The sequence below is a fragment of the Schistocerca nitens genome, chromosome 4 (genome assembly GCF_023898315.1).
Source record: "Schistocerca nitens isolate TAMUIC-IGC-003100 chromosome 4, iqSchNite1.1, whole genome shotgun sequence".
Taxonomy (NCBI): Eukaryota; Metazoa; Arthropoda; class Insecta; order Orthoptera; family Acrididae; genus Schistocerca; species Schistocerca nitens.
The window spans coordinates 282,190,565-282,198,909 of record NC_064617.1 but is presented as its reverse complement, the minus strand read 5'-3'; the positions used below and the strand labels follow the sequence as shown (position 1 = coordinate 282,198,909).

The 8,345-nt window shown below is 44.4% G+C and overlaps 1 pseudogene; it reads right to left on the bottom strand.

The window, feature by feature from the left end:
* Positions 1-7,602: 7,602 nt before the first annotated feature.
* LOC126253750 (5S ribosomal RNA) lies at positions 7,603-7,719 on the bottom strand (annotated as a pseudogene).
* Positions 7,720-8,345: the final 626 nt, after the last annotated feature.

Sequence of the window (8,345 nt, the reverse complement as noted above, 5' to 3'; positions counted from 1 at the left end):
AAGAACAGATAACCTTTTTCTCATTTCCTGTGAGAGCCATCATCTGCCATGCCCACCAAGTATGGAGCAGAGAGCAGCTGCAAGTCTTAAACTGCCTCTAATAATTTTTAATTTAAACTCATCTCTTATTCGTTTGGAATATTTCCAGAAATGAGACATTATAAACATTCTGTCGTCCTGACATATTTTCTCTACAGCAAGATCCGTACAGTAAAAATTTTTACTTTGTTTGCACTATATTCTAAAAATCCCATTATTCTCCAATGACACAATGACTGAGGGCAGTCGCGCACTACAGCATGTACACTACTTCTACATTCGAAGTGTTGGTCTGTTTTCAGTTACGAACAAGATGATTTTAAAGCAGAATTTTTTGTGGTCGTTGGGTAGAGCGGTCCTAAATTAGCCTAAGAAAACAAATATCTGGGTACAAATGCGTTATTTTTTTCTATTTGCATTCGCACACAAAATACTCTTTCTCTACGTTTGCTTTGAGTAGTTTTAATAACATCCAGCTTCATTTTTAACTTATAATGTAAATCTTGTTCCAAATCTTCTAGCCCTTTCGCCAACCAGTAATTTGAGAAACACAAAGCAGCTATATTCTTGAATTCCGATACATACTTAATTTTTATTAATATGCCTCTTTAAATACCCTAACCGCTTTTGTTTTATTCTTATAAGCACTAGTCCAGATATATGGTGGTGATAGCTGGAGATTCCAGCACTACCCATCTTCATCACGTAATCCATATCCTTACTATTCAAGAGTGTGGGAAGCATGATTGTCAGTAATCAGAGTAACAAAGGCGCTGTAGTATCGTATCTGTCTGCCGATCCCGGACAAGCGACTTTTAAATCCAACGTCTGACCCATACGGGAATATAGATACTGGATGTAGGAGTACAGTTCATAGAAAATGGTTCAAATGGCTCTCAGCACGATGGGACTTAACTTCTGAGGTCATCAGTCCCCTAGTACTTAGAACTACTTAAACGTAACTGACCAAAGGACATCACACACATCCATGCCCCAGGTAGGATTCGAACCTGCGACCGTAGAGGTCGCGCGGTTCCAGACTGAAGCACCTAGAACCGCTCGTCCACAAGGTCTGGCGACATGTACGGACAGCCAAATGGTACGGCGACCGCTGGCGGTAAGTGGAAAATCCGGGTGTGTGTCCCGGTCCGTCACAGATTTTCACTGTCGTCATTCCATTCTACAGCTGATGGTTGTCCTTATTCGCAATTGCGAATAAAAAAATTGGGTCTGAGCAGTATGGGACTTAACAGCGGTGGTCATCAGTCCCCTAGAACTTAGAACTAGTTAAACCTAACTATCCTAAGGACATCACACACATCCATACCCGAGGCAGGATTCGAACCTACGACCGTAGCGGTCGCGCGGTTCCAGACAGAAGCGCGTAGAACCGCTCGGCCACTCCGGCCGGCAATTGCGAATAAATTTTATGTATTCCATAACGGCTATAGTCGCCGCAGCTCCTGTTCCTATGGACATGCAGGTATGTCCAAAGGAACTTTGCATCGTAATCAGAATGACACAGGTACTGCAATATCGCCTTCGAACGTGGACTAATCATTAGATGTCACGTGAGTACAAATCCATCGTGGGCTTTTCAGACCTTCTAAACCTACTCAGGCCGACTGCTGGCGATGTGCTCGTGAAGAAGAAATTCGAAGGAACAACTACAGCTAAGCTAAGACTAGGAAGATGTCATGTACTGACGAGAAACGGTTGTCGAGCATCGCGCAGTTTAGCTCTAATATTTGCAGTAAATAAGCCGAAGGAACCATTCGTGGGTTCCAAACTACTACCAGCAGTCCAGCAATCACAATGACTGCACAGGGAGTTAAAAAGGATGGGATACAGTGGTCGAGCAGCTCCTGATTAGCCACACATTTCTACAGTCAATGTCAAGCAATGCCGTTGGACAGTGGATAAGTGGAAACGAGTGAGGTGGGATGACGAATCACGCTACAGCCTGTGGCAATCCCACCGGAGGATTTGGGTTCGGTGAGTACTTGAGAAGGTTATCTTCCACCACGTATAGCACCAACAATGGAGTACGGAGGAAGTGGTGCTACAGGATTAAAACGCTAAATGAAGATGAATAGGGACGCATTGGGCAGTAGTATGTAGTGGGTACAGTACAGGAAAAGTTCGGAGACGATTACTTATATGAGCATGAGAACGCACCCCATCATAAAGGAGCATCAAATGTTTTTTATTCCAGTCTTTGACCAGAATATCAATTCTTTTGACGATGACCGGTTTCAGTCAGTAATGACAATCCTCAGATCTTTTCTACACCATGTCCTAAAGTGATAAGGCCGTAATGGCATCGTCAAAACATATAAAAGAACTCAGCACATATGTTTTGACGATGCCATTACGGCCTTATCACTTTAGGACATGGTGCAGAAAAGATCTGAGGATTGTCATTAATAACTGAAACCGGTCATCGTCAAAAGAATTGATATTCTGGTCAAAGACTGGAATAAAAAACGTTTCACAGTGTTGAATCACTATTCATATACGCGACAATGTCGCAGCTGGTGAAATAAAGGAGCATCTTTGAGGCAATGGTCTGAGGACAACAACATTCCTGAAATGGATGATCTGACACACTCCTGGCGTAAACACAATGGAACAGATTTGGGATGAGTTACAACGTCGACTTAGTTCCAGACCCTAGCTTCCGATATCAGTAACTTCTCTGATTTCAGGTCTTCGGGAAGAATAAGTTGTCATTCCTCAACAGACATTCAGACTCGCAGCAGAGTTCAAGGAGAAGCGTGGACACAACCCACATTAGTGTCTTCCAGTATGTGTACGGATACTTTTCATCAGATACTCCAGTACAACCTTGCCCAGCAAAGCACTGAGACGTTGAAACCAACCTTTGGGCAGATACCAGCTCTACGTCAGCGTTTAGTGGGGACAGTGCGGTAACGCTGTTACTAAGCTCCAGCGGTGGGAGGGGGGGCGGTGTGAGGTGGTGAGGCGTGAGAGGTCATCCTGTCCTCTGGCGAGGCCGCAGGTAAGCGAGCAGGCGGCCGGTTCTCCGTACGGCAGCCGCGGCCAGACGCCGTAACCGGGGCGGCAAGGCCGTCGCGAGGCCGCTTACGTAACGCGCGCCGGCTCGGCGGTGCGGGGCGGGGCGCGAGCCTCTGTAACAACGGGAGGCTGCCGGCTGCCGCTGCCGCTGCCGCTGCCGCTGCCCCGGACACTCAGGCGCGAGGGGGTCGCGTGGCTACTCGTCCGCAGGAAAAACCTCGTTGCCTTTAGCAGTCGTGGCACGGGACGAGGGCGTGCACGCAGATGGGATGTACCAAGCCACGAGACAGCACAATCGGACGAGCTGACTGAGGTGATTTTGCGCTCTCAGCGCTCTCCAACGGAGCTTGCCGGCCTTATTTGGCTCGCCATGCCGTTTGTTCGCGAAGATGTATGAGCGCAAAATTCCTACGTTAGCTCTATTAAAAAATATCTTTCTTCCCTTGCCCGTATGCTAGTCACGTTGCTCTGTCTGTGGTTTGCATAAAAGCTTCAGTATCCATGAACATGGTTCAAATGGCTCTGAGCACTATGGGACTTAACTTCTGAGGTCATCAGTCCCGTAGAACTTAGAACTACGTAAACCTAACTAACCTAAGGACTTCACACACATCCATGCCCGAGGCAGGATTCGAACCTGAGACCGTAACGGCGGTTACAGACTGTAGCACCTAGAACCGCTCGGCCACTCCGACCGGCCCGTGAACATGTACTAAGACAAAAAGGAAAGACGCATGTCCAGTCAGTAATGACATCAGCTTATAAAAGTTTACGAAATCGAACCAACTCACCCCTGACAGAGAGCACACTTATTGTTGTGTCACCGCCGGTCACCACACTTGCTAGGTGGTAGCCTTTAAATCGGCCGCGGTCCGTTAGTATACGTCGGACCCGTGTGTCGCCACTATCAGTGATTGCAGACCGAGCGCCGCCACACGGCAGGTCTAGTCTAGAGAGGCTCCCCAGCACTCGCCCCAGTTGTACAGCCGACTTTGCTAGCAATGGTTCACTGTCTACATACGCTCTTATTTACCGAGACGACAGTTTGGCATAGCCTTCAGCTACGTCATTTGCTACGACCTAGCAAGGCGCCATATCCAGTTACTATAGGTCATATCTTCTGAACAGATAATATTGTGACTCATGTACCGTCAAGAGCGACGTTCATCATTAATGGATTAAAGTTAAGTATCAGACTAAATACGTCCGCTTTCTGAATTCTAATTCCTTGTCATGTTCCAGACCTCACGTCAGTATAGTCCTTCCCTCCTGCGTGAGGTAAAACGCGTGCATTGCGGCGTCCTCTAGTAACACGGTGTTGGCTCTTCAGCCAACATAACACTTATATTTATGGAGTACATAACATCAAATATTACAGAAATTAATTTCATAAGAAAGTCCCACGAACTCTTAGAAAATGCGAATGTGCAAAAAACAAAAAGAAGAAAAAAGGGATGCAGCGGGACGAGAACCCTCTGTAACGTGGCGCATCTACTAATTACACTTCGCTGTAGCTCTGCAATGAGCGAATTTGTTTTTCATCACGTTACCTTCCATTAGGAATGTGGGCGCACTCAACGACTGCGATATGACTCTCAAATGATGGAGCACAGAAATCAGTAGTCATTTGCCTTCAGTTTTTATTAGACAACTCTAGATTTCGGCTACTGCCCAGCCATTATCAATGCATTATCTCGTGATATCAATGCATGTCCTAGTACGTTAGTCCACTGTTGTTCGGGCTTCAGTCACAGTTCGTTCTGTATGAAATATTCAACTTGGAGAGTAAGTATTCCCTTTCTTTTATTGTTATGGCATATGGCTACCATGTCTGTTTTTATCCCAGTGTGATGGTGATTTTATTAAAATTTCTGAACATGTAGTGTGCATACATTTTGTCTTCAGTGGTCCTTATCTACTCCTTGTACACTCCGTCTTCAGGCCACAAGTGGCCCATCGGGACCATCCGACCGCCGTGTCATCCTCAGCTGAGGATGCGGAGAGGAGAAGCGAGTGGTCACCACACCGCTCTCCCAGTCGTTATGATGGTTTTCTGTGACCGGGGCCACTACTAATCGGTCGAGTAGTTCCTCAATTGGCATCACGAGGCTGAGTCCACCCTTGTACCTGGTATTAAAATTCGTTGCTGTCAAACTAATATATTTAGGGATCCAGCTATTATATTTGAATTCATATACTTCTGAACTACTGTTTATATCTTTCTCTTCTGCCCCAGTTTTTCATTAATTTATTTATTTTCACCCGTGTACTACATCTATTTCAGGTCCGTCAACAAACTTTTATCAGGTCCTTGCATAGGGGAGGGTGGAGGAAACAAAAACTAATGGTAGTTTCTTATTACAAGTACCTTGTAGGCCTATCTACTGCGAAAGTATAATTTCTTCATTCACAGTTTCATTAGTTTCTGACATTGGATACTAACATAGCAAAGAACATCAAGAAGCTTTTAAAATACCACTCCCTGGGTGTGCCCTTGATAAATAAGTTCACACCCAGTCTTGTAATAGGAATAATATCAAGTTATTTCATTTAGTTCTGCGCACTATCTTTCTTTCATCAGTATTTGAAGACAGCTGCCAGTTTGTTCATCACGTGGAAAAATTTTCGATTTTGCTCGACAGAATTAAACAAGACGCACTGCCATCGTTTTACACAGTAATTCAATGCAAAGAGTAGTTAAAAAAATCTAATTATCAATTCTTTTTTTGGAACATAGTCCCAGGAAAGACAGCCATCTATTAATATTATACCTTCCACTTTTCCACGCCTGCACAGACGGACCTGCTCCACACCAACGGTTCCTACTGTCATCATGGAATGTAAGATCTGAAGATTATCCCTTAGAAGATAGAAACTGGTCATCTAAAAACAAAAAATTTAAATGCGATCTCGTCTGTGTTTACTAAAATAAGATATAATTATCACTTGAAAAAATTAAATTACCTAATCAAGTTTTGTAGTAGGTACATGTCTGCGGTCTTGGTACACACTGACATCCCCGCCCTACAGTACTGTTGTAGCGCATCGCTAGAAAACCAAAACTAATAAAACTCTCATGTCCACTTTATCAACAGCCTACACCATTTTTCTTTGGCTCTGCTGCACTATAGTACTGGGACATGGGGATATCAAACAATACTGAACATATAAGCTATTACTTTTTCTTCCTTACTATTGAGAAAATTGTCAAAATGGTTCAAATGGCTCTAAGCACTATGGGACTTAACATCTGAGGTCATCAGTCCCCTAGACTTAGAATTACTTAAACCTAACTAAGCTAAGGACATCACACACATCCATGCCCGAGGCAGGATTCGAACCTGCGACCGTAGCAGCCACGCAGTTCCGGACTGAAGCGCCTAGAACCGCTCGGCCACAGGAGAAAATTGTCCTCTTGTTATTAACCTTTACGTTGATGAAGAACTGAAGTCACAACAAGAAAATAAATTTTATCAAATATACGAACATCATAATTTTGAACACTTTCTGCTAGCCGAGTTGTTAAGCTAAATAGGTTTATTGCTGGCTACAAATATTTTATCCTGATGCAAAGCCAGCTACAGGGATACAGACAGTTTTTCAGAATTTGGAGTGTCACCTTTAGAGCTCATGTGCTACAGAACTATCCGTAAATACAGCAACTGTTCAAGTGAAATAATTTTAGAGGTAAGTCTTTGATCTGTATGCTGGTTGAAGATAATACTTGTACACTATGACTGTAGATGTAACTGAGTTTATATTTTGCTCGTATCTACTGTTCATGCACACTGTGACCAAAAATGTATGCAAGGGAGTAGTTCTGTGACATATGGAGATGGCGAGTGTAATTTATTTATCGATTATTTAGCATGACGAGACCTCTTACATCTGACCACAAACGACGCAGGCAAGAAAATATTACATAACAATCACGATAATAGTAATCTGAATTAATGAAAAAAAATAAAAGCTGGCAATAAAATGAAGTAATAATAATAATGCCCGCCCGGTTAGCCGTGCGGTCTAACGCACTGCATTCCGGGAGTGTCGAGGTGTACCGGCCAGTCTTACTCCATAATTACTCTACCATGCAAACACTGGGGGCCGAACCGTACAATAAGCCTGGGTTCGGTGTGGGGCGGCGGTGGGGTGAGTGGACTGCTGAAGCCTCTTGTGGGGTTGTGCACCACTGAGGACTACGGCTGGGACGAAGCCACTCCGTCGTTTCTAGGTCCCCAGTTCAATATAATACAATACAATACAATACAATAATAATAATAATAATAATATAATAAAGGAGCATCAAGAATAACTAACTCCTTCCGAACAGGTCATGAAGGTCCAAAGGTACCGACCGTCCGCCGTGTCATCCTCAGCCCACAGGCGTCACTGGATGCGGATATGGAGGGCCATGTGGTCAGCACACCGCTCTCTCCGCCGTATGTCAGTTTCCGAGACCGGAGCCGCTACTTCTCAATCAAGTAGCTCCTCAGTTTGCCTCACAAGGGCTGAGTGCACCTCGCTGGCCAACACTGCTCGGCAGACCGATGGTCACCCATCCAAGTCCTAGCCCAGCCCAACAGCCCTTAACTTCGGTGATCTGACGGAAACCGGTGTTACCACTGCGGCAAGGCTGTTGGCGGCATCAAGAATGATACTGATTAATTTTGCATATTTGAAGACTTGTTCGGTTTTAGAAGTAGAAGGGACAATAAAAGTGGAGAAGATTGAAATGGCTGCCAGGAAGGAAAAGAAGAGAACTGTGCTTCCATCTCTGGTGTTCTGTGTAATGTGGCGGCTCCTTTCCCGTCGATATCATGTAATTCGTTGTTAAAAGCACTGATGAAGTCACATTACTGATAAATCTCTGTCAAAATGGTATTTTTTGGAAATAAAATATCTGCGAAGTAGGCCATGGCAGACACAGGTTTCGTTCATACAAGATGGCACTCTAAGTCAGCAAATAGACGATCGTTTATTATTAACTACAACAACTTAAAAGTACTAGGATTGCCCACAACGTAATGCACCTCATTTTTTTCCTCAGCCGGAAACAATGCTGCGAACGCGAAACGTTACGTATGTATTATCTGAAGTCTCCTGAGTGAGAGCGCCAAGTTTCCTACACTTCCGACAGCTTCAAAATGGCGTCTGTAGGTGATTTACGTTACAAGCAATGTGCCGTCATTGAATTTCTCACTGCAGAGAAAGAGCCTGTGGAGAATATTCATAATGGCTTGCGCAAAGTCTATGGCGCATCTGCTGTC